The sequence below is a fragment of the Poecilia reticulata genome, chromosome 4 (genome assembly GCF_904066995.2).
Source record: "Poecilia reticulata chromosome 4, P_reticulata-male-v2, whole genome shotgun sequence".
Lineage (NCBI taxonomy): Eukaryota > Metazoa > Chordata > Actinopteri > Cyprinodontiformes > Poeciliidae > Poecilia > Poecilia reticulata.
Genome location: NC_088833.1, coordinates 4,476,310 through 4,502,893, shown reverse-complemented (window position 1 = coordinate 4,502,893; position 26,584 = coordinate 4,476,310). Strand labels below are relative to the sequence as shown.

At 38.2% G+C, this 26,584-nt stretch overlaps 1 protein-coding gene across 5 annotated transcripts in view; it reads left to right on the top strand.

Annotated features, from left to right (window-relative positions):
* Positions 1–1,313: 1,313 nt before the first annotated feature.
* Positions 1,314–26,584, top strand: part of lrrc7 (leucine rich repeat containing 7) — a 154,166-nt gene continuing 128,895 nt past the window's right edge. The window contains exons 1-3 of one of the 5 annotated variants that reach the window (XM_081606037.1): positions 1,315–2,169; positions 5,327–5,580; positions 25,743–26,008. The gene's annotated coding sequence lies outside the window, so the exon portion shown is untranslated. Of the gene's footprint in view, positions 2,170–5,326; positions 5,590–23,699; positions 23,796–25,742; positions 26,009–26,584 lie in introns of those variants that run through there. The other 4 variants (XM_017304403.2, XM_008406230.3, XM_008406231.3 and 1 more) reach the window with 4 other exon arrangements.

Below are 26,584 nucleotides of genomic sequence, written 5' to 3'. Positions count from 1 at the left end.
GCATTGGGAGCAACTGCGTCAATGAAGTAGCTAAATATGCTAGTGCGGGTTATTTGCGGCCATTTCTTCAAGTCTTCATTCTACTTCTCAGTATCTGCAGGTAACGAAAAAACAATATTTACACATTTATGCTGTGACAGCTGGTGTTCCCACATGTTTAATAGCTTAAAACCTCTCGCGAAAGCCGGTTAGCGAGTTGCTAACATGTAAACAAATGGCGCTTCCGGTTTGCGGCGGAAGTCGCGCCCATAATTCAGGTAAAGCCTCATGGGGGGCTGGGAATGAGGTGGATTATAAATGTCTGATTTCAACTGTAAGTTTGTCATGCAGGATATTACAACTTTGGAGATGTTGAGGAGACAGGAAATATATATATATATATATATATTTTTTTTTTAAAAACTTGCCTAAATAACATCTACAAGGTTTATTTTGTTGGTTTTTTTGACAAAACATTACTGTTGTGTTCCAAAACTCCTTTTGAAAATTTTAAGCTGTACATGAAATGATAAAATAAGAAAAGACATACGCAGTGAAGGCTAAGTGAATTGTCTTGTTTTATGTAACATTCATAATCATCTATTTTATATGATACCAAGGACATGAGGATACCACTGCAGGGTCTTACATCAGATGTGTATTTCACAATATTTTAAACACAGCATGTTTAAAGCTGCAGTTTATAACTTTTATTTTAAAAATATCTTTTACACATTTGTTAAAATTGTCACCATGTTGTGACAGTATGAGACATAATCTGAGAAAATAAATCAAGCTGCTATGGCTGTCTGAAGAAATGCACTGCTCCCAGTCAAAAACAAGCCATCAGAGCAAGGAGGAGGGGCTTAGCGCTGTCAATCATCCTTGTGAAGGTGCTGCTAAATATGCTAATGGCGGAGAAACAACAGGAAAATCATTTATCCACCATCATCAGTGGTCATGCTAACTAGCATTAGCATTCATGACAGGTTCTGCTGATGGGAAAAAGCGCCAAGACCCGCCTCCTGGCTCTGATTGTGGTTGGGAGAAGGCAGATGAGCTCGATTTTTTTTATCTGTCACATAATGTACTGTCACCATAAAGTGACAGTTTCAGCAAATATGTAAAAAAGTAAATTTTTCATGACAGTCTGTGTAGCACATTTCAGCATCAAGGTGCTTTACATTATAAAAGCCACAAAATTACTAAGATATAAAGAAAACACCATGAACAAATATTACATTTTGATGAGTGCCATCAGCAAAATCATACGCATCAAATATGTTGGTCAATATGTCATTTATTACGGTTCAAAAGCGACTTTTAGTCTTGATTTGTAAACCTTAGAAGGTAAATGGGAGATAAAGATGAGCGCACTTTTGCATCTGTGGAGAAATGTTTGACCTGGAGTTTAATTCTGATTTTTATTTTTGTAAAATTCCAATAAAATACAGACGGGACAAAACGTGAAAATGTTCAGGCATTTTTCAAAGCACCGCAGTTTGCTTTCTGAAACAATTTCTCCTCCTGTCGTTGCCGGATGCCGTAACGTTCCTGATGAACACCGAGACGCCGCTCCTTCCTCAGAGCTGAAATATTCAACATCTATCCACACTTCTGACAGCCGGAGAGAAAGAGCAAGTTGAGGACTTGAACTCATCTCTCCTCTCTCCCACTTCTCTGCAACATCCACTGCTGACAGTCTGTTGCTAAGCAACTGTAAAATAAAGCAGTGGGCTCTGAAGTCAGCGCGAGAGAAGAGGAAGAGAGTTCACAAGTACTGCAATACACTACTGTTTGTTTAGCTCTCTGCATGATCCCGGCGCATCTCTCGGTTCCCATCTGTAGATCCACGATGACTTGTGACTTCTGGTTGTCGGACGGCCAGCCAATCGGGGCCGGCTGCGAGGCGGGCTCATCGGTTCCCTAGGCTACCTGTGTGATTGACGTTCAGCCTCCTGCAGCGGAGCGCGCGGCGGTGTATCACTGATGCTCCTGCTTCCCCCGGGGAGACAGTGGAGAAATCTGGAAGAGAGGAGAGCCGGAGAGAAAACACAAGAGCAAGTGGAATGCTAATTATTTAAAGTCCTTCGGTCTTTTCCTCCTGCTCTCTTTGCTGGAAAGATGAAAGCTGCAGCGCAGGAAGAAGCCGGCTGAGGGGAAGGATTCCCAAAGAAGAGGGATTTGTTGGTAAGAGAAGAACCACAACACTTTCTTTTCTGTTACCTGTCCTTGTCGTCACTGTGCATTACCAGGTGGCCTTTCGGCTGGTGTGTTATATATCTGTGTGTGTGTGTGTGTGGGTGAGACAGAGAGATTTTCTGCATACTGCGTGGCTGGAGAACGGGTTTGGTGCTAACCCGTACCCATTTGAAGCTTGTGTTACAGTCTCAGTCATGCCTGTGCTTTAGCTGAGTCAAGGGGAGCTCCCCTATATGAGCATATAGGAGCCAGAGGGATTGAAAGCAGCTCCATCCGTCGGTACGCGGATACAGTTACAGCTTAGGCCAGGATTTCTAGGGCTCGTCTACTGTATCTGCATAAGAGGAGGAGTATTAATTACATAACACTTCATTTACACTCTTCGGTCAGTTCTGTGCAGCTTTAAGCTCTCCCTTTGGTCCAGAAAAGGTTTTTCTCCACCTGCTGTAAATGAAGCAAAAAACTTTACTTTTTGAGTCTGAAGGAATCTGGATGTTTTTCTACACAGGAGGGCAGAGAGGCCAAAAAATGTATAAAAGTAAGAGTAAAACGTACTTGGTAAAAAGTCAAGTAGGAGTCAAATTATCAATAATTTAATATGTAGAAATAATAATCAGGCGGACTACAATATAAAGTTAAGTGGAAATTTTGGTGTTTTAAGGACGAAAAGGGCAATAATTTATATAAACAACAAAAAAATAACAAAATCAGGCAAAAGAAAAAATTTTAAATCAGAAACTTTAACAAAAACTAAAGTTTTGGTCAAAACATGTTTGTTTTTTATTCAGTGGCTAGAAAATCCAGAAATTTTACTCAAGTAAGAATAAAAAATACTCCTAAAAGTGCATTTTTTCAAAAAGATTACTCTTTTAAATGTAACTGGTTACTACATAACCTTGGTACTGAGTAACTGATGAAATTATCAGTCATTTAATATTTAAAAATTACATCATCAAATGGACCAAAATATAAAGCTAAGTTTAAATTTTGGTATTTTAAGGATGAAAATGACAATAATTCATATAAGTAGCCAAAAACAAAATTGGGCAAAAGATTTTCCAAATCAGTTTCTTTCATTAAAAACTTCAAAATAAAATCACTCAAGTAAAAGTAAAAATACTCCTAAAAGTGCCTTTTCTTCAAAAGTAAAGTGTAACTAGTTACCTCCCTCTCTGTCTTTCTGGCGGTATGTTTTCGCGTCCCATTGGACTGCGTGTCAGCGAAGCCGCTGAAACCTCCATTAGTTACTTCGGGTCAGGCGACAGCCGGCCCCTCTTTGCCCTCGGGCCTCGGCTCCATCAGGGAGTTCACGTTCTGCTTGGCTGCTCTCACGCCAAAAGTCGGCTTTCTGACCACCTGAGGACAGCACACATGCTTTTAGACCAGGTGTGAAAACTTTTAGCACCCTGAAGGGTTTTTTTTTATTACTTTTTTCCCTTAAATGTCTGAATGGAAGGTTCTTCCACTCTGGCTTTTGTCCGTTTAGAAATTCACGAGAGACGTTAGTTTTCCGCCACACATTTAGATAAAAATAGAAGGGTGGATGTAAAAGTATGCAGGATTTCTTTAGCCCTACTAAAGCGCCAAGGACGTTTGGCTGAGAAACAAGCCCACAGCATTACAGATCCTCTACCGTACCAAACAGTTTAGCATCACCAAGCACATCTGGGCAAGTTGCAGCCAAAGAGCTACAACCTCAAATTCAAAGCAAATTCAGATTCAAAAATGCTTCGATAATCCCAAAGGGAAATTAAATGATGCTGTAGCTCATCAATTATTCAGAGTTATTGAAGATGGTGATGGCTGTTGGCAGGAAAGATTTCTACAACTCCAGTTGAAATTTATTGTGCAAAATTAGCATTTTGCACGTTTCTGTAAATTTGCGTTTCTACTAATTCTAAAATCAAACCAACCCAGCTGGTTTTTGAAAAAAAGTTAACTATTTTTGGTGTCTGGAAAAGGAGTCATTTAAAAAACCTTCTGAATATAAATTGACAAAATCAGCAGGCGACGCCCCTTCTCCTGGTAACCCAAGCAAAGCTGGCTGGTTTTACCGCTGTACAATGGCTGCTGGAAAAGACAAGTGCTTTGTTGTCGTCTTACAATGCAGAAACCTCCTGCTGGTTGGGCAGGGGGATCCACTTCTGCTTTTCAAAGATGTACGGTTGTTTTGCAGCCATTTCCCCCAGCAGCTTATTTAGGAAGTGACAGGACGTCCTGAAAAGCTAATTCTGAAAAGACTAATAAAAACCCTCAAAATCCCATTTTCTATGAATGATTTTGTGGAAAGAAATGTAACAAGCATGTTGGTTGTAGCTCTTGGACCTTTAACATAACTGCATTCGTTTATATTTTTGACTACTTCTGCAGTTGTTACGAGTTTCTTTGCTGTTGTTCTTTCCTGAAAACTTTGGAGATTTTATTGCCGTGGTTGCCATCCTCTTCCCTGTGCATGTTGGGAAAACATCCAGCATTGCTGAGCACAATTTCAGTCATGTTGAACCTTTTATCTGTAGCTCTGATCAAGGTGAAGCTAGCAGCTGTGTTTTTAAACTAATGTCTTACTAATGAAGATCAACAGGTGTCTGAATGACATGTTCTCTCTCCTTTTCCATTTTGGGGCCTTTCCATTGATTAAAAATGGGAGAAAAGTTTCCAGGCGCTGGATTTTTTACCCACAATTTTCAATAAGTACAGCATCAAAGTTTGATTCTGAATTTTACCAACAGTCAAAACCTTCAAAAATCTATTTAAAATAGCTTAACGCAGCTAATAAATCCATGTTTAAACAGTGGGTCGGTGTAAACGTTCTTATCTTTGAAAAACGAAGATGTTCCTGTGCAGATAGAAACACCTCCTACAGCGTGGAGACATTTCTATTTTAGCCATCTTCATATCTGACTCACGCTGTTCATAAAACTCTTCTCCATCTTGTTTCCACAACATGGCAGCTCAGCAGGGTTTCCGGTCTATTTCAGCTACGTAGCTGTTTGGTTTGCAGTTTTATTTCCGTTTATCTGGGATCTTTCTGTACATCCAGATCCGATCTGCATAATCTGTGCAATCAATCCATCGGCTACCAGCTCGGCTGGAGTCTGCAGGCTTCCTGTTTGCTATCTGTGAGAGCTAATTAGGTATTCCATAGTGTTTCAGGAGCTACATGCTGGAGGTGTTGGAGCTGCTGCCCGTTTGCCTGCCTGCGTAGGAGGAAACATCTCGTCTTCTGAGTCTCTCCGTCTACTACACATACGAACTTTCAGGGAGTCGTTTCTGCTTCGTTAGGACAGGAAAGTAAGAGGAGATGAGTCGAAGATGGAAGGACATGAGTCGGATTTGAGGCTGCGTGATTTTCACCTCGGCCCACGGATTCGCTGGGATGGCCCTCAGCCGAGAGAAACGGTAACGCAGGTAATCCGGCGATTACGGCCTGAGCCCCGGTAAACCGCAGAGTACTTCCACAGCAGAGCTGAGGGATTGGCCGGATTCAGTCGTGTTTTAGTAAGCCTGTTAAATCACACGATGACAGTGTGTCATTGACTGAGTGTAAGTGCCAACGTGGTAACAGGAGGTGCAAATATCTTCCTATCTTGTGGTCAGTTTATAACGGCGTCACTCAGAGATCTGATGTATAGAGCAGCTCTAAAGGTTTACACAACCCTCTAACCATGCCTGGGTTTTAACACCTGTGAGCTTCTTCCACTTATAATGAGACATTTAAACTGTTAATCTGAAAACAAAAGAGCCGCAATAACCTGCTGCACATCCTAAAATCTGTCTGTCAACAGCAGTTATCTGGGTTTAGCAATGTAGCTTCTCCAAGAGTCTCAAAGTGTGAGGACATTTTGTCTGCAGGGTTCTTCAGGTCAGATTTAGGATTAGCCATTTTGACTCTTTAAATATGCAGAATGTAACTTTAATAAATGATATCTGGATATTTGACAGTCTGATATGAGACAGGTATTCTGTGAAAAAATGGAAGCTCCTCTGCCTTCTTCCAGTGCTACCAATCAGAGCCTGGAGGAGGGTCTTAGCGCTGTCAATCACCCTCCTAGTGACGCTGCTCAATCCTCTTTGCTCTCTGCTGTGGTGCAGATAAGAGCCTATCCTGAAAGCTAAGGCTAGTTAGCACAAATGAGTTATTTCTGCACCATTACACGAGGGTGATTGACTGCACTAAGACCCTCCTCCTGGCTCTGATTGGTTGTTTTTGTCAGGGCAGGTGCATTTCTTGGAGTATTTCAGGGAGGAAGAGGAGGAGATCAATATTTTCACAGATTATTTGTCAGAACATAGAGACAGTTTTAACTAATATGTAAAAATTCATAATGTTTTTTTATAAAAGTTACATACTGCAGCTTTAATTCTCCTCTTACGAAGTTGTTCTTTTTATTCGGACATATGCTTGGACTTAATCTGACAAAATAAAGCATTTCTTTGTCTTAATGCATTAAAACATAAAGGTTTTGAATCAGAACTGACTGGCATTTCAAAATGTCTTCCACCTTTAGAAAAACCAAAGTGCCACTTTAGGAATAATGCTCTTTTGTTGATCTGCATTGTTTTGGAGTTGTTACCAGAGCTCACGTTGGGTTTCAATACATTGTTTTGGAAGATTTTATCCACGTCTTGAAGTTCTCTTTTAAAGAGAAAGTTTCTGCTTAGCAGCAGTTCCATTTTTATCAAGAAATCACAATTGGCTGAAATGTTTGCAGGTTCTTTATTGCCCTTTTTCTAAAACTTACCCTACCGTGTGGGATAATTTAGTATATTTTGTCCTTTTCTCCTGACTGATACAGTTGCACAACGCGATCCTTTTGACCGACCGTTATCTCTGCAGACAGCGTCTCTACCTCAGGGGTGTCAGGTTCCCTTCATCGACGGCCAGCGTCCTTAAACCCTTAAATGGTTTGTGCTTCAACAATCCTGCAGCGGATAATTACGCCAATCGTAGAATTCCGTAGAACGTGGCTGCTTGCTGAAATTATATTCCGTCCATTTGATTTTTGCCATGTTGGACCAAAAACAAATGGACTGAACGGATGTACAGTTTGTTACATTAAAGATGAGGAAAGTTTGGCATTGTGGAGAATCACAACTTCAGCTTTTATGCTGCATCAATCAAACTAAATGATAAATTGTTTTTGGTGCCACATGAGGCATCAGTTCTCTGCAACCCTGCAAGTAAAAGTGAGTATAGATGATGGATAGGCTGATAGATGAGTTATCGTCCTAACAATGAAGAGCTAAATCTTTCCCATTTTCGCTTTGCCAGTTTTGAAATACAGCAAATCTTTAAAACTTTTAAAATAATAGGCTAATATGTTAGCATTTTATCAGTTTTCATGTCAATATCAAATATTTTAGATATTATTTTAAATTCAAATGTATATTTAGTCTTTAAGTCTTTAGATTTGACACATTAAACTTCCATCTCATCCTGCAGTTTTGATTTCAAGCGACAGGGTAAGTAAGGCAGGGTGTCCAAAGTGCGGCTCGGGGGCCATTTGTGGCTCTTGGGTTGATTTTTTTGTGGTCTCCAAGTGCAATTTAAAAATGATTCAAATTTGTCCCGTGGATGCAGATGGAGACTTTTAATTTGTAATAAGGGTGGAAATTTATACCAACATTATTAACTTACACAAGAAGTATAACACAAATCTTTTGTCTTTTTATAACCAAGTTTTAACAAAAGGTAAAACCAGGAGACTTTTACTGAAAAGCCAACTTTACTGCAGCCGAATCAGCTTTTATTCCTTCTTAAACTTGGATAAATATAACAAGCTTTTTGAAAGAAAGTGACCCAAATCCTGTTCTTATTCCTGAAAGAAATGCATCAATCAAAACAAACTGAAAACTACGTTTTAATTTTAATACGGCAAACATGCAAAATCTGCTACTTACGGCATATTAGACCCAATATAGGGGAAAAAGTAGTAAATATCTGCCAAAAAACTCAGATATTTTTAGAGTAATCTCAGAAATTTTCTACGAAAAACAATTTATTTTACAAAAAAATTTTTTTTCTAGATATAAGAGATTTTCTACCAAAAATTTGGAAATTTCTGAATTTTATTTCAAAACATTTTCTAGAAAATGTTCAAGCTCTAGAAGATTTCTGAGGTTAATCACAGAATTTTTCATTTTGGCAGAAATTAACTCCCTTTTTTTCTTTCTACAAAGACCCTACAATAAAATCCATACAGCTTTATTTACTTGCTTTTAGGCTGGGTTATTTTTGGTCCACTTTTGAAAAGTTTGGACACCCCTGGCAAAGGACTACTTCCAATAATACTCCCAGTCACAGGGTGGCGCCAAACACACAGCAGACAACAAAAACAGCGGTAAGATCATGACAAAGAATTTAAAAAGGCTATTAAAATAATATGATAAGGAGAGGAAGGGACGCAAAACAGCTTGTTGCTTATTGGTTCTTTTCTTCCTCTCCTCTTCTAAGCAGCGGTGCAGCACATTATCGCCCCCTAGAGGTCGCAGTGAAAACTCCATAAACACCTTTTACATGCGGACAAACAGCAGGTCACACATGTAAAGGTGTTTATAGACTTTTTCTTTTAAAGTTTGGGACCTCAAGGAGATACTCAGGACCAGATCTGGACATCTTAATTAACCCTGTTTGTTGAAGTTTTCTTAAAACTATGAAAAACCGGATTATTGATCAACTAATTAATCTGTAAAAGTACCTGCTATTTCCCCTCCTGCTGTGTCCACAGAAATGATTGGACATGCAGTTTCTCTTTAACGACTCTTAAATGAAAGGGAATATCAAAAGCAAGATTCTGGTTACATTCCTACTCAAACATTGTTTTTTTAAAAATACACATATTTAATCATTTGTTTCTGCATTTTACTTTATGATTTAATGTGCTCCAGTGGCAAAGCATTAAAAGGATGCCTCCCAAAAAACAAACCCCAAAAATCAAATGGACACTTTGAAGAAGCAGGCGAGTTCAGCTGCAAATCACCAAAGTCATTATTACTGCATCAGCCTTGGAGCAACAACCACAAGTCTATAAATATCTGTTTGATCTATATTTTCATCTTCAGCTGCCACAAGGACTTTGTCCCTGTGAGGTCAAAGCTGTATAAATACATTTCTTAGTAATCCCAGCACTTCAGCTGTTTTATTTCTTTCTTTTTGTACCTACAGAAACTGATTGGTGCCAAGTTTATTTTGATTGTTTCTTAATTGGTTTGGATTTCATTTCAAAGTGCTCTGAGCCTTTTGACATCACTGCAACATAAATCAGACGAGTTTACTCAAATTAATACCATATGTGGTTATTTACATTTGATTGCTTCACATTATTACCTAATCAATAAGTGGAGCTGTTCGGCCTCCAACCAAATCAAGACTTTACAGAATAATAAATAACATGTATTTCTGAGGGTGGGCTGCACAGTGGTGCAGTTGGTAGAGCTGTTGCCTTGCAGCAAGAAGGTTCTGGGTTTGATTCCCGGCCCCGGTCTTTCTGCATGGAGTTTGCATGTTCTCCCTGTGCATGGTGGGTTTTCTCCGGGTACTCCAGTTTCCTCCCACAGTCCAAAAACATGACTGTCAGGTTAATTGGCCTCTCCAAATTGTCCCTAGGTGTGAGAGTGTGTGTGCATGGTTGTGTGTCCTGTGTGTCTCTGTGTTGCCCTGCGACAGACTGGCGACCTGTCCAGGGTGACCCCGCCTCTCGCCCGAAACGTTAGCTGGAGAGGCACCAGCAACCCTCCCGACCCCACTGAGGGACAAGGGTGAAAGAAAATGGATGTATTTCTGATTACTTCTTATATTTTTTTAGACGACTGAGCCTGGAACTAATGCGTCTCATTTCAACACACCCTCCTGCATCGGAGAATCATTTTAAAGTACGGGGATGGCGGCAGCTCTGAAGTTTTACCAGATTAGTACGAGCAGATAATGTTTCCTGGGAGAGTGATATCGCTCTTGTGTTTTAGTAACTCGCCCGTTCGCTGGCCGCATTACACGTCTCGCCAGAGGAACTCTTGTCATAATTGCCAGCATAAAAGTAACATCACTGATTGCTAATTACCAGGAAGGAAGTCTTTTAATGCTTAACATAATGTGATTTCTGCCAATTAGAACTGACATTTTGAAATTGCCAGTGAAACTTTACACGACAACTGCAGTAATAAAATCTCCAGACCGTTTTTGTCCTTGCTGCATGTGGTAATAACTAATAAAACATTTAAGGCTGATAGCCTGAGGAAGTTTGACAAGTATTTATTAATTAAATGTGTTAATGCTTTATAAGACCTCATACATCTATATTTAAAAAAAATCATGATAAATTACATCTCTAATAACAAACTGCCAGCATCATTGATCCAAGATAAAAAAATTAAGAAATATTTAATAAACAGTCCCAGATGTTTGTTTTTTAAACTTATTTTTTACAGGAATAACAATATGGCAGCTTTTCTAACTTCCTGCAGCCACCAGCTATGCCGTAGCGCTAATGTTAGCTTGTAAACGGAAGCAAATGGAGGTTACTGAAATCTGAATTTTAGTTTTTATTTCCTAATTTTTAGCAACGGCTTTAAAGCAGCAGTATGTAACTTTTTTTTTCTAAATATGCTTTTTACATATTTGTTAAAATTATGTAGTGGTAATGTAATATGATACAGATAAAATGTGAAAAGATCCGTCTCTTCTAACTCTTCCCTGAGCTACTAAACGACCAATCAGAGCCCAGAAGAACGCATTAGCGCTAATAGTGAAAAAACAGTGATATGTTACCAGAAACCTGTTTTTATCTGTGTTCATTAGCAGCCATGCTAACTAGCCTTAGCATTCATGACAGGCAATGCTGATTGAAAGCGCTAAGATCCGCCTCCTGGCTCTGATTGGCTGTTTCATGCAGGGGAGCTAGATTTTTTCACAGATTATCTGTCTAATGCCATACTGTCAAGACATAGTGAAAGTTAAAAGTAAAAAAAAATTAAATACTGCAGCTTTGGATTTTGTTGGACTTCCTGTGCTAAAACACTTTTTATGAGCATAATATTTAACTGTAACAGATAAAACTGTAGTTTTCTTTCCACGGCCTCATAATGAGCAGTTTCAGGAGAGTTCATTTACAAACAGGGAGAAAGTCTTCTATCAATAGAGAGCCAGTATATAAACCCCACCACTCGAAAGAACCGGTCCCTGACCTCATCTGCTAGTCAAAACCTTCCCAAAGGTTATTATCTGAAGCTCTCCAGAAGAGAAATGAAGTTTCTCCAAAGATTAAAACTAGTTTCCCATATTATTAATAGCCTGTGTTGGTATCAAGGAGGATGAGCTGTCTTTCAATATTTGTGATTTTTATTTCAGACCATATTCTCTGGAAAATGATCACCAGCTGTTATGTTTTCTTTTCTTTGTTTGTATTTTTGCCAACTGCTATAATTAAAAGATTTAGAAGTTACCAATTATTTATTGATTTTATCTATTTGAAAAAACAAGAAATAAGCAATCGGTAGACAGAGAAAACATGTGCATGCAAAACCAAGAACAAAAATATTTGTTTACCACTACTTTTCTGTTTGAAAAGGAGTAGGAAGAAGTGAACACTTATTTAATCCTTCCCCTTATTTCAATTTAATGAAATCTACTCAATAAATATCAATTAATCTCTACAATGTGAGGCTACGTTCACACTGCAGTGACCCAGTTTTCTGCTTTTTTTGCGACCTGTATCTGACCTTACTGCAGTCTGGACAACACAGGTCGGATTTATTTTCGATTAACCACTTGGATATCCGATACGTAGCCGATCTTTTCAAATATGACCTGAATCTGAACCGTCAGGTCGCATTCATCCGACCCTGAACGTCACTGATACTCGTCAGACGTCATTCTTCTGCGCCCTGATACGCGCAAGCGGGAAGAAAAACACCAACCATGGCGGACTGAGATGTTAATGCGCTGCTCCGGTCGGACAACAACTTCAAAATCGTAAGCTCTGCTCCATGTTTACATCTGCAAACACTCTGGCGGTTGGCAAAACACTGAGCATGCTCACTGTCTGTGACGTCATTGCGCCCTCTACTGCGCATGCGGGAGACTTTCAGGTGGTCTGCGGTTCACCCGGGAGAACATATAGCAGCATAAAGTTATTAAAATAAATACATTTTTTTTAAAAAAACGACCAATAAATAAATAAAAACAAAAAAATCTGAATTGGACCGCTTCAGGCTGCAGTGTGAACGTAGCCTGAGTAACAGATTTGTATTTATTTTTAATTCAGCTCGCTTGAGCACATATTTTGACATTTGAAAGGACAGGTTGTACCCACCGTTCCTTTCATAAAACATTTCCTGATTATTCCTTTTACATTTATTTGGTTTTCTTTTACACGGAGGAGCGCAGCAAACACTCCAGACTTCCTGTAAACAGACACACATAAAGGGGAAGGAAATCCTCGTCGTTTATTTTGAGAACAAACTGAAGCTAAGAAATACTGTCCGAGAGGCCTGATTGTAGAAAGACTGTGTGTGTCTGCCTGTCCATACTGTTACTGGATAGTTGCATCATTCTCAGCAAGATTATGAAACTGTGAGAAATGAGCAGAGGGGCAAGAGGAAGCGAGCGAGAGACAGAAGGAGGCGGACAGAGAGGGGCAGATGAGGGAGACAAAGCCTGTCAGGTTCCTACCACGAACAATGTCTAATTCTTCTGTCAAATGAAACGAACGGCTTTATAACGATAACACAGCTTAGGAGACTTTGAGAGAGTGACTCACTCAAATTACAAGCTTTCATTTGTTCTCATGATTAAGCGGCACATGAGCATGTTAATGTGTAATCAAGAAGCAACAAAGTCATGATCAATGTGCCCGACTCCGCTGACGGCCAGCATCTTCCTCAGGTCGGTGTCCAAATGAGCCAAAGCAACACGGCTTAATGTGTACACTGCAAAAACTCTCCATCTTACCTGGATTTCTGACCCACTTTCTAGTGCAAATATCTTTCAGCAAGATGTAGCAGCTTGTTTTAAGTCAATAATTCCTTAATATTGATTATATTAACCATTGGCAGATTATTTCTCTATTAACATGGAAAATATCTTGTTATGAGTACTTTTTCATCAATATTAGCAAATATAATAAACAGTTGCACAATTGCGTTGTTTCCGTTGAATAAGAAATGCAATAAAAACACACGTGATTAAACAACATGCCACGTCACAATCCTCCAACTACTTCCTGTCTTCTTCTTCTTCACTTCCGGCTGTAGATCCTGTGATTCGTGTTTATCCACCTTGTAGTTTCTTTGCATCACGCTGGATGATTTCTGTTTGATATTAAATAAAGTAGTGAAAACGAGAGGGCGAAAGTTTTTAATTTATGTTTCTGACTTTTTCACAACTGCAAAATTTGTCTATTTGATTTTATTTTATTTCATTTATAAAACTCGTGTTTTTGTTTGTACATGCAAATGATTATTAAATCATCCCCGTTTTAGAAAACAATCTTTACAAGCGTGAATGTTTCTATAAATCCTTTGAACATTAGCAGTAAAAGTTGAGTAATTTAGAGACAAAGAAAGGCTTACAATGCATCTGATGTTAAAACTTTAAAACTGAAACTCACCGGGAAGTGACGAAAGTGTAGAGGTGGAACTAAAAATGCAAATATTTGTCTTGAAAATATCTAACTTTCTACAGCAAAATGTGTTGTCATGGTGACCTATATTTCACTGATCAGATAAAAACAGTGAGTCTGTAAATTGTCTTATTTTGGCAACTCTCTGTTTTCTTTATAACGTCCCTAACTTCCCGATACTTCTCTGCAGAATCATGCTGCTCGTTGTTTTATGAAGCAGGCGTCCTGAAGCCGAACCGGATTATCTGAGAACCTGCACCTGCAGGACGCTGGAGCTGGAAATATGGGCCGTGTGTGGATGTTGGTGTGCAGACGCAGCAGAGAGGAGGAAGCGTAGCAGCGTCTCAGATTTTTTTCTGTGCTTTCCATTCCCACCATCATTCATGCACAGATAAAACTGAAAATCTCAGCGCCAGCATGAATGAGGCAAATGAAGCTGTAGAAAGTGGTTTTTATCACGTTTTTGGACTTATTTTGATCAGTAGAAAACATAAAATACATGGCTTTTAAGAGCTATACTGGGAATTTAGCTGCAAAGAAATGTGTTTGATACAAAGAGGCAGAGTAATCATTCAGCTATTTCTTTTAAATCTGAGATTTGTTTATTGAATTTAATAAGAAAAAGCACTAACCCATCATTTATCCAATTCCTTTACCACTTACCTCCACGTTACTTAGCCTATAAGTAGGTTTTGTGTGCACATTAAAACATGTAAATCTGCATTTATGTAAAGTTCCACAAACATTAGTTAGATTTAATCAACAGCTGTGTAACTAGGGCTGCACCGATTGCAGTTTTCTGGCTGCTTGCCGATCTTTAAAAAGCCTGCCTGGCTGTTACCAATTTTTTTAGTTTGAAATGTTGCTAGAGACAGCAAGAAAGTCGCTTAGTTAGCATACGTGGAGTGACTGTTGTTAGCTGCAAACGTGCAGACATGATCTGATGGGCCGGTCTGCCAGTCAAACCTCTCAGAAGAAGAGGACAGTGGGTACTTTTTTATTTTGTAGGCATCTTGTGAAGTAGATCAGATCTGCTTCACATGTAAGTATCGGACGATTACCACTCTCTCAAAATGAAGGAAATCGGTGTTTCCCTACATGAAACTATGATTATTTTCCCCTCATTTCTTCTCTATCTTCCTACCTTTTTGTCTTTATTTCCTCCTCTCCACTGATGAGCTGCAGCTCTGTAGGTTTCCATAGCACCCGGGAGAGAGAAAAGTCAACCCACACAGTCTCCTGCCTACCACTCTTTCTCCTCCTCTCTCTCTTTCTCCTCCTCTCTCTCTCATATTCTGCCATTGTGTCTTTCCTCTTGCACTTTCACTTTATCTCTTTAAGTTGTGCAGCTTTCTGCTGCTGTCCTTAGCATGACACCATTACTGCTTCTCAATTTGCTTGTGAAGTTTTATTTCTGCTTACCTGATTTGGATGTTGCTTGATTATGAATATGCAGATTTGTTCTGACCAACGTGGCAACTCAGCTTCTCTGTCCGCCCACACACACACACACACACACACACACACACACACACACACACACACGCACGCTGCACAGGATGCCCATGGACATTCTCACAAAGCTCCAGGGTGGGATCAGGCTGAAGCTTTGCAGGCTCTTCAGTGGTGCTGATTGTTCCCACACATCAACAGGACATCTCTGACATCTTTCGGCTGCTCGGATTTCTTTAGAACTTGCTGCAGAGCCGTTCCTGGAAGTACGTGCGTGTCGTAGTTTTAGTGTTTGCGTGAATTAGAAAAAGACAGGGTGACTCATCTTAGTGTCTCCTCAGCCGTTACCCGGTTTAATGCAGCGGTTTCCAATGATAGTTTCCCAAACCCAAACAGTGTAGGCTCTAGTAGTGATCTGCAACTTCTCACATCATCAACCTCCTACTGCTTGACATTTTATTAACGTTAATTGCAAGAAATGTACAAAAGAAGAAGAGAACAGTAATTTGTTGATGCAGGCTGTTGTTGTTTGCTCTCCTAAGAACTTCTATTCAAGAATAAACCTGCATGGAAACTCACCTCGGGCTGCACAGTGGTGCAGTTGGTGGAGCTGTTGCCTTGCAGCAAGAAGGTTCTGGGTTCGATTCCCAGCCCCGGTCTTTCTGCATGGAGTTTGCATGTTCTCCCTGTGCATGCGTGGGTTTTCTCCGGGTACTCCGGTTTCCTCCCACAGTCCAAAAACATGACTGTCAGGTTAATTGGCCTCTCCAAATTGCCTCTAGGTGTGAGTGTGTGTGTGCATGGTTGTGTGTCCTGTGTGTCTCTGTGTTGCCCTGCGACAGACTGGTGACCTGTCCAGGGTGACCCCGCCTCTCGCCCGGAACGTTAGCTGGAGAGGCACCAGCAAACCCTCCTGACCCCACTGAGGGACAAGGGTGTAAACAAATGGATGGATGGATGGAAACTCACCTCCAAGGTTTATAAATAGAAAATTATAAACAAAATGCGACACAATTTCCTTTTCTTGCCATCTGTCCTGGCATTACATAGTTTGATATATGTGGAAAAACAGGACAGTTCATTAGAAATCAAATTCTGTTATAAAGTTGGAGCATCTGCCACTTTAGATGCATTCTGAATAGTGCATGTCTACTGGAATCAAGGGTGCAAAATTTCGTGGTTTGCCATTTCAGGAAGAGATACATTAACTTTATAGTAATGTAAGGTGATCTGTTTATTTGTTTTTCCCCGTTTTAGTTTCAGCTAACCATTCCAGTGCTCCAAGTGGTCAAAATAATCCGAGACGTAGGGAAAGCTTTCAGTTTTATTTCCAATGTCACACATTTAACCTGCAGATGTGAGGGAATCATCACCAGAGAAGAAAGTAAAGCTTAGGATTTGATTTAAAAACAGTAGTATAACATAACTGCTGTAATGTTTGAGTTGTGTTGATTCTGTAGCAGAAGTTTACTAAAAGATGTGAGAGTTGGGTTGCTCAGTAAGCATTAGATTAGATATTAGAATAGACATTGCCATAAAGATGATTAGTGGTTAAAAAAGTGTTATTTAATCGACTAATATCTGGGGCTGGACCATAAATCAGTAACAATATATGTGATGTACGTGTGATCAATGTCAATTGATAATACTGATAGGATTTTCAGTAAATTCATTGAACTCTGATACAGAATCAACTCACTCACTCTTTGGTTACCTAGCAACGCACTCGCTCTTTGGTTACCTAGCAACGACCTGTTGAGTAACTTGTGCAGCAGCAGTTTAATGTTTCACCCCAGTGCATCATTAATGCACAGGGGTGACATTTTTTGTGAATAAGACAAAAACTAATCAATAATTATCAATATTTGACTTATATGAAACACTAATATTGTGAAACGATTTTCGGCCATATTGTCCAGCCCTACTTATAAGCTTTTGTTTAGTCAGAAAGTCACTTAAATTTCTGCGTAGTATTATATTTTACATTATTTTTTTCAAACATTATGGTTCAGTTGTGAAATTAAGATTTAAAAAAAAAAAAAAACATCCTAAATTTTCAGTATAGGTTAATAAAAACATGAACTAACATACAATTTAATTGATCTTAAGAAAATCTTGTCAAAATCTACAACAATGAGGTCCAACTAGCACTCACAGGGTTACAGAAATTATAATTAACACTGATATTTTGAGTACCTTTATGTTCTGAACAGAAATTCTCAGTATTGCAAACTACAATAAAAAAATAAAAAGTTATCTTTCATGAGATAATAATGGCAGCTGGTAGTAACATCGAGTTTTTACTGACAATGAGCGTAACTGTGTGTTGCCATGAAAACCATGCAATCCCCTCATCGTAAATATAATATCAGTGCTTCATCTAGGCAGAGCGTGGAAATCTCACTGGTGTGTATCTTGAAAGTGGGATGAAGCCACAGAGTAATGCTGGAATCAGTAAATAGTTGGTTCAGAGAAGGAGAAACTGGCTTGTGTTGGTGCCGTGTTTTGCAGAAACCACTGGTTGAGAAACATTTCTAGTAATATGATTAAGCATGGTTGCCAGATTTTTCCTTTTGCTACAGACTGAATGTTCACTACCTTAAAATATGACGTGTTCTAGTATGTCTTTCATTTTTTGCTTTTCCTAAAATCTGAATAAAATAGACTACAATTCAAGCTGCCTCGATGTTACAGTAAAATTTTACACACACCCACAGAGGGAAGAGGATTTTGAAATATGGCGTCTTGTCTGTTTATGACATTGCCAAATACTCAGCAGTGTGACAAAGACTAGAAAGTTTAAATGTAACTCTGTGAATTTTGTCAAAATGTATTTATTCCCTAAATTAATTTTGTTTAGTCATGAAGCTGTTTCTCCAGTCTTTTGCTGAAAATGTATGCGGAAGTTCTGCTCTGCTGCTCTTGACGGTTGGTGGTTACCGTAGTAACCAGTAACTGACAGCTCCTCCCCCTTTTCCTGTTGCCGTTGGTAACTGGTACGTTAGGATTGGCTCTGTGTTTTCTTTACAAACATTATATTTTAACACATATTTTAGGGAAATTTAATTATATACAGCGTTTCATGAGTAATTTTGCTGTGTCTTGTGTATTTTTAACTGTTATTATTAATGTCCCATTTAGCTACGTTTAGTTTCATAACTGCTAACTGCTGATTGGTAGCTATTGACTAGTAGTTTGTTTAGATTATTTATTGTATTTTATTTGACGTATAGAGGCAGAAATTGCTGGACTGACGTTGACCACCAGTTTGATTTCCTGTTTTTCTAGAATAGCTGCAGTAAACCTGAGTGTTTCTGTCGTGAAGTCAGCCTACTGCAGCTGAGACGAACAGGAGGGTTACGTGTGTTAATGTGTAAATCACATGTCTCCGGCGGGCTTTTACTATTATCATATCGCATGAGAGAATCAGAGAGTGCTCTTAAATAGAAGTATAATTGTGTCTGTGTTGCTGGGCATGCAGCAGGTGGAGCCCAGCTGTGTATCACTATTTATTATATCATTTATCATATAATACATCTCACCTTACATGCACTGTAAAAGGGAATTCTGCTTGTTTTTTGTTTCAGGTCTTTTATCAGTCAGAAAAAAATATTTTGTTGGAATAAATAAGACAAAAGTAGAATTTAGTTAACCTTTTTTGAGCAGGTGAATGAATTGAAATTAAAATTTTCTGAACATTTTATGCCCAGTTTGAGACACGATGAAGTTGTTTGTTGAAACTAAACTTTAACATAGAATTATGTTAAGTTTTCTTTTTCATTTGGAAAAAAAAACTACACTGCAAAAACACAAAATCTTACCAAGTATCTTTGGTCTAGTTTCTGGTTCAAATATCTTAGTATCTCTGAAATAAGACACAACTAACTTACAAGTAATTTTTCAGCAAGATATAGGAGCTTGTTCTAAGTAAATAATTCCTTAATATTGATGATAAAGGCAAATAAAATCACTTATAACCAGATATTTTTCTCATTTTATAAGTGAAATAATCTACCAATGGAATAAGTATTTTTTTTCTCCAATATTATTTAATTAATATTAGCAAAATCTAGAAAAAATATTAAATATATATTAATAAATCAGTAGATGCCTATTTAAGTCATTAATACGAGGAGGAAAGTTGAGCTGGATGGATGTTTTCCATGGTAACAGAGTGTTGCTGAGCTGGTCGTTGCGCTGCCCACTGAGTCCTCACAACACTCACACTCACACACACTCAGTTATACAATCCACAAACCCATTCACCCGTAGATACACACTCAGATATATAGGCTACACTTGGACTGAGTCATGTTAAGGACACAGTTACAAACACACAAATGCAGAGCTTAAAAACACTTAAAAATAGGAACAGTAATCATCAAAAGTTTGCAGATTTGCTCTTCCTAAAGCTGCAGTTAAACAAATGTGTGGTCTTTGTTTAATTTGATCTCACACACACACACACACACACACCTACAAACCCGTTCAAATATGGTGTGTACTGGGTAGCTGTAGCCCACTCAGAGCGCTGCAGAGACAAAGACAGAAACAGAAATACCAAAGTAGGTTAGAGCAGAGCATTCTGGGATAGCAGGATACCCCTTGGGCTTCTGCAAGAGGCTCTTTTCTTTTCTCCATCTTCCTGCTTCTTCTTCCTCAACTCTCACTTTTTAGACTATTTCTTGCTCTTGCAATTTTATTTTGTTGATGACTTAAAATCTGTCTTCCTTCCAATTTGCTCTTCATTTCATTGGACATCACATAAAATATTTCAATGATGTCTAAAGTTCAGTTTCTTTTTAACTCTTACACAGTTGTTTTATTGCTGAGCTTTTATTTTGGCAGCTTCATCCTGGTTACCACTACTTCCACTGTCTTTAATCCATTTGGGAAGGATATGTCATAGTCAGGTCATGTGTTTTTTTTCTTGAATCGATGTTTTATCATACATGACAAGTATTTCAGTGGATTGGTTTTCTTTCTGCAAATTGAGTTTCCTGTATTATTTCAGCTGGCTTAGAAAAGTTATTAAACTGTTTTTTAAAAAAATGAATAATTGAAAATTACTCAAATATTAAAACATCTTTCCAAAGTGAGTGTTTCCTAGAAAAAAATATTTGAAAAGGGGGTTTCCGTATCAAAAGTGGGTCACACAATGGTCTGACCTGTTCCTACTCCTTACACTAGGTGGTGATATTGGCCTGTAATGTGAATTAACACCCATTGAGTCACACCACAGAATAAGACAGGCAACGTTGAGCACAGAGAAACTCAGCTGCTACACAGAATATATGACTATATGAATAGAGATGGTGCTGCTGCTCTCCTTAGTTTTCAGAGTTTTTATTTTTACCAGAAAAGAAAAAAACATTCATTAGTATATTTCAGCAGTTTGTACTTTTAGAATCCAGTAACATTTTTTAATTTATCGGTTTTGGCCAACTGGGCCAAACAAAAATACCGTATTTCAAATATTCAAGCTTTTATTTTGCATTGAAGGCCCCATTACAGTTCTAATTCTCAGATATCCCAGCTTTCCACCAGCCTTGAATGCATCATGTCACTTGTGCATTATGTGCACAAAAGTTGACTCAATTGCATTTATTTGAGTAACTTTTGTACTGTTTAATTTTACTGTAGTAATTTTATTGTGAAGTACTTTTACTCTTACTCTACCCACCGAATGAAAATCAAACATGTTTTAACCAAAAGTTCACCAGACACAGACGCACACTTGCAGTTTTTATTCAAGTTTCATACGTTTTTGTTGAATGAAACTGATTGCGAAAAATGTTTCTTTTGTTGTTTTTTAGATATTTTTTTTGTTTTTATATACATTTTTATCATTTTGATCCTTAAAATACCAAAATTTTCTTTTAACTTTATGTTTTTGTCCGTTTGATCATGTTATTCTTAAATGGTTGATAATTTGGTCTGTTACTCAGCACTTGAGTAGTTTTTTTTAACGAATACTTTTTTACTTGAGTAATTTCATGAATAGCTACTTTTTTATTTTTACTTCAGTAAAACTATGTTGAAGTACAACTACTCTTTAGTACAACTTTTGTGTTCTCTGTCTACCTCTGTTATGTGAATTACGTTGTAGAGTTGTGCGCTTTATGAATCTTTTTGAGACTAATTTAGCTCCATATGGGTGATGCAGCTAACGTAATGCAGGATATGAACTAAGTTTTGTCATTTTCAAAGCTTTGATCGGGACTCCAGGCCAATATCTGATCCGGACATCCCATTCGGTCAATACGTGTTTTCCATTCTTACTGAAAATCATGAGGTATTTGAAAGTGCTAAATTCGGGCAAGCTTGAGTTTGTGTGTGTGTGTGTTTTCAATTTTAAACCAAGATGCCATTGTAGATTAGATTAAAAGAAAAAGCTTGGCTAAGCAAACTGTGTCAGTTTTTCAAATTGGTATATTTTACTGGAAGCTGATGATAATTTTGGTGCAGAAAAAGAAGAAAAATATATTTTAAAAGAAAAGCTACAAAACTGAAAGGAATCTCTGTCTTGCTCAGTGATGATGAAACATTTAAATTAATTTTGCTAAATAAGAAACTTGAGTAAATGTTCCTAACGACAATAACTTTGATTTTACGCATTTAAACAAGAATAATTACAACACTCATCTTTATTCATGATAGATGTAGACGGCAGCCGTCACCTTCTCATTTTATAAAACTTAATATCCCAGTTCAGGCCGTTTAGAAGGAGGCCTCCCAGTAACACCAGTATCTCATACAGACTATTTTTGGTGATGCAGGTTGTTTCATCGCCTAAATGAGGAGGACATTTTAATTTGAAGTATTTTATTTTTAGCTTCGTACATTAGTAATATTCAGCAAGATGGGTTTCAAGAAAAATGTTATAGTTTAGTAACGCAAGGCGCTACAAGTTTAGACGTTAGTGTTTTTTTCTGTGGTAATATTTCTCTTTATTGATCAGATAGGAAGCAAACAGAGTAGAAGTTACAGAGGAAAGGTCTATTTTCCCTAAATACTCAGAGACAAACTGCTCACTGATTTAAGTCTGTTGCAGATTTCTTCTTTTTTGTTTCTATTTTGTCTGTTCTTTATTGTTATTTCTCTCATTTGTTGCTAGGAAATGTGCTCATCCATTTATATGCAGTTTTGTTACAATTAGTCAGATTATACAATATTTAAACTGTCTCTGTATAACAGTGGATCTAATTAAATTGTTCATTTGTTATCATTTATCAAATAAAAACTATGACTCTGAAACATTTTAATCAATCAGTTCATATAAACCTCTGAGCATCCACTGATTACCGAGGAGTTTTTACTTGTTTCATTCATTCACCTTCCTGTTCAGCTTTGGTCAACACAATGAAATGAAACAAAACAAAGTTATTGGTAGAAGCAGAGAGTAAAAGCGGATATATTTGGGGATGAAGAGCTTAGTGGCTGGCAGAAATGTGAGGAAATTCAAAGAATAATTGAACAGTTGCTGGCTTGATCCCCAGCATCTGACTGTGCCGCTTCGGTGTGTTGAATCTCAATCAAAGTCCTGAGGGATTTATTTTTGCTCGCTAGATGAGCCAGAATTGTTAACTGCTTAGAGCAATAAGACCTGTTAAGGACCAGTGTTATCTGTCTGTACTAGTAACTTGTTTTAGATCTGCAGGAATGAGACTCAACAGCTGGTTTTTGTATGAAAGTTATTCAACAGAGACTCTTTGCATGTGACGTCAGAAATCGGCCCGCTCCGCCATGATGGACGTTAAAACAACCTAGTTCCTTTAAAGCAGTGGTCCCCAAACTTTTTCCTGTGAGGATAACTTTATTTATGGGGGAGGGGGGAGGTGCGCGTTACTCGATTGATTTTTACCCAAAAACCGTTAGTGAAACGGTCACTGGGACTGACTAGTATATATTCCATTGAGGGGAAGTAACTTTAACATGAATTCCTCATATGTTGACATAAATGCTCGTTTTGAAGTAGAAGCTGCTACTTACAGGCATTGCTTCGAATGCGGCGTTCATAACAAACACGTGTGTTCATCTGCTCTACCGCTAGCAAACAACTGTACTGATTAAATAACATAAAAGTCAAGCAGTTCCCTAAAAGTCCAACAGATGGCAGCAATGCGCCATGCAAAACAAAACACCCACAGTTTACAGGACACACTTCCTGCTACAGAGCCCCCTGGTGGTTGAAGAAAAATCCACATATAAATCGGAAAATACAATATATGAAAAAAAATCTCTGGTATTGTTCAGGGGGCCGGACCAAATGTGGAGGCGGGCCGGATTCGGCCCGCGGGCCGTAGTCTGGGGACCACTGCTTTAAAGCCTGTCAAAAACCAGCCTAATATCACCTCTGTTTGGTTTATTTCCCCTTTAAAATAATCATGGGTTGCTGCATAAACAGACATGGGTAGAAACCAAACTTTTTATTTCATTGTATAACTTAATGAGGAAAGATACGGCGGCGATGGAGAGCAGCCGTTAATCATAACAACTGGCAGCCCTCGGTTTAATCGCAGATTTTCAGCGAACGCTTTTTACTTGGTAAGAAGACTTAACTTTCATATACTTTATACGTTTGTAGACTTACAAAGATATTCAATATTGCATTATGGAGAAGGTGCGCGTCTAACTATTGGTAACCATGGAGACAGTGTCGCGCTACATGCTAGGCTACATGCCGTCATGTAGCCTAGCATGTATGGAAAAATCTGGTTAGCATCCCGTTGAAAAACAGCTGTTTTTATCAGCTGTAAGTGGATAATATTATAATATTTATCAGTTTGTGTGGCTATTCTATATTCTTCACTTCATAAATCGAGTTACATAAGCAAGCCTTTTAAAAAATAAGGGAATAAAGAAAAATAGAAACGTGAAGGAATTATGATGAATGACAAAAAAAGGAAAATAAGATAATTGGGAAAAACAAAAGGACTGGAGGATCAAAACTGTAGTACAGAGATAAAATTTAACAGAAGAAAATGAACAATCAGATCATTACAAAGAAAATAAACACAAAGAATATGAATGAAAGCCCAATAATAAAGTGCTTTTAACATCTAAGCTAAAAAAATCCTAATTCTTTTCTTATTTTCTCATCATTCTCCTCAGTTTTACTACTTGCAGACAATGACGTGTGATTTGTTACCACTTTGTAGCATCTGATTTTTGCCTTTTATCACAGTAAAGCCTTAGATTTATGTAGATTGTGTTGTCGTTTGTGTGTCTGAGAGCCTTTCTCTGTGTGAGCGTCCCAGAAAAGGCAGACCTCGGGGAGTTGTGCTCTACTTTCGCTCCTTTATTAATTCACCCTTGGCTCTCACTTTGTTTGCAGGGATGGACGGGATAAAGAGAGGGAAGCAGAGCGTAGGAGGAAAGGCAGGGCAAACAGAAGTAAATTAGCTTAAAGGAGCAGTCCCAACAAACAGCGAATGTTGTTTCACTGTAAAACGTTTCAGCCACATTTAGTGGTGTCTACTATATTTAAGTCCAGCTAGATTTTGAACTTAAATGTGAGTTTGTGAAAGATAAACTTACACTTGTAAGTTGCGTAAACTTTTTTATTAATTTTGTCAAACCTCCAGATGAGTTTTTAGGTTAGCACTTTAAAAAATAAAAAAAAGAAAAGACAGGAGTGAGAACTATTTCCCAGGGTGCTTAGCGGCATGTTTTTGTATCCTGAGATGGAAATGTGTTACCTTGAGCTGAATTCATTGAGATGTTTAATCAAATTCATTATCAGGTCAGAAGGTTTGTTCATGCAGTTTGAAACAGGAATTTAAATTATTCTAAAGTAAAATATGTACCTATTTTATCTTGATAATGTGAGTTAAAATAAGAGAGAAATGTGTGCATGTTCTGAAATAACAATTTGGCTTAAATTGAAGCAAGTTAAAACTTACAATTTAAGATGAATTAAAAAATAGAGCTTAGAAAACAAATTTCAGACACTTGTTTATTGTTAAATCAACTTCATAAACGTTAATTTCTGAGTTAAAACTGCTATAATTTTGCGTGTTTTCTGTATTAGAAGGAAAACACCCAGTTTTCAGTTTCCTTTTTTAAAAACTTGGTTATATAAATACAAATGCTTTGTATAGTACTTTACATTTTTCTGTGTAGGGAAATAATGTTGGTGTGAATTTTTACCCTGATTAAAAATTAAAAGTCTCCCTCTGCATCTGCAGGCCAAACTTGGGTAATTTTTGAATAGCAGTTGGGGGCCGAACAAAATCAATCCGAGGGTCATAAATGGCCCGCGGGCCGCACTTTGGACACCCCTGATCTAAACCATTTTGTAAGTTTAGTCTCATTGTCCTTATTGAAGGCGGAACTTCAATAAGCCACAAACACATTTTTCCATGCTGGGGCTTCATTTAGTCTCCCACAGCATAATTCTTCCTCCACCCTGCTTGACTAATGCTCATTAGCATCCATTCAGACAGGCTTTTTGAGCTAACAGAATGTTTTCTGTTTCCTTCCTTCACACAGGAAAACCTTATGAAGACAGAAATTAAGAGGAAAGTCAAAGAAAAAGTCCAGCTGAGTGATAAAAATATGTTCAGCATAGCGTGCTACCCATAAAAACCCTGCAGCGGCTCAGGGGAGGAGTTCAGAGGAGGCAGAGATGAACCTTACAAACCACAGACCGCCACCTGGGGATATAAGCTCCACCCACCTCTGATATCCAGGGTGACTGACAGACTCACCAAAGCCTCATACATCGGCATCTGAACCCTGTTTGGCCTACAGTACTGGTAGGTTCTCAATGTTTACCTCTCGTTGGAAATATAAACGTCGCATTGGTTTGAAAGAAAATGAAAGGCAAAGGAACAATCTTCAGTCTTTTATTTATTCTTCTGTGCATACCTACAATCATTTACAACCAGATACGAGCAGCAATAAATGTGCTCAGAGCTTTGTCTATATTCTGCTAATGTTGGTAATGAAATTAAAATCACACATGAATTGGTTTGCTCACGGGATAAGTCACTAAAAGTCATGGCAGCAAAGGATGTAAACATGAGATGTATTCTGAATTCATCCATCAGAGGAGATGTTGATGTCTTATGCAGCTAACAAATGTGTCGTTTTGGGGAAATTTTAGTCTGTTATGTTAATTATGAATAAATATGGATTCAACACGTTTGAATGCCACACAACTTTTCATGAGTTGTGCGATGCTGTGAGAGCTCTGGTGGAACCAGCTGCACTCTGTCTGACTAAAACAAAAACAAACCATCATCTTCTTTGTCGTTTCTGGCAGAGGTAACATCCGGCTGTTGGTCACATGACTTGTGCTGTTTGCAAAGTGTTTTCATTGCAGTTCTGCA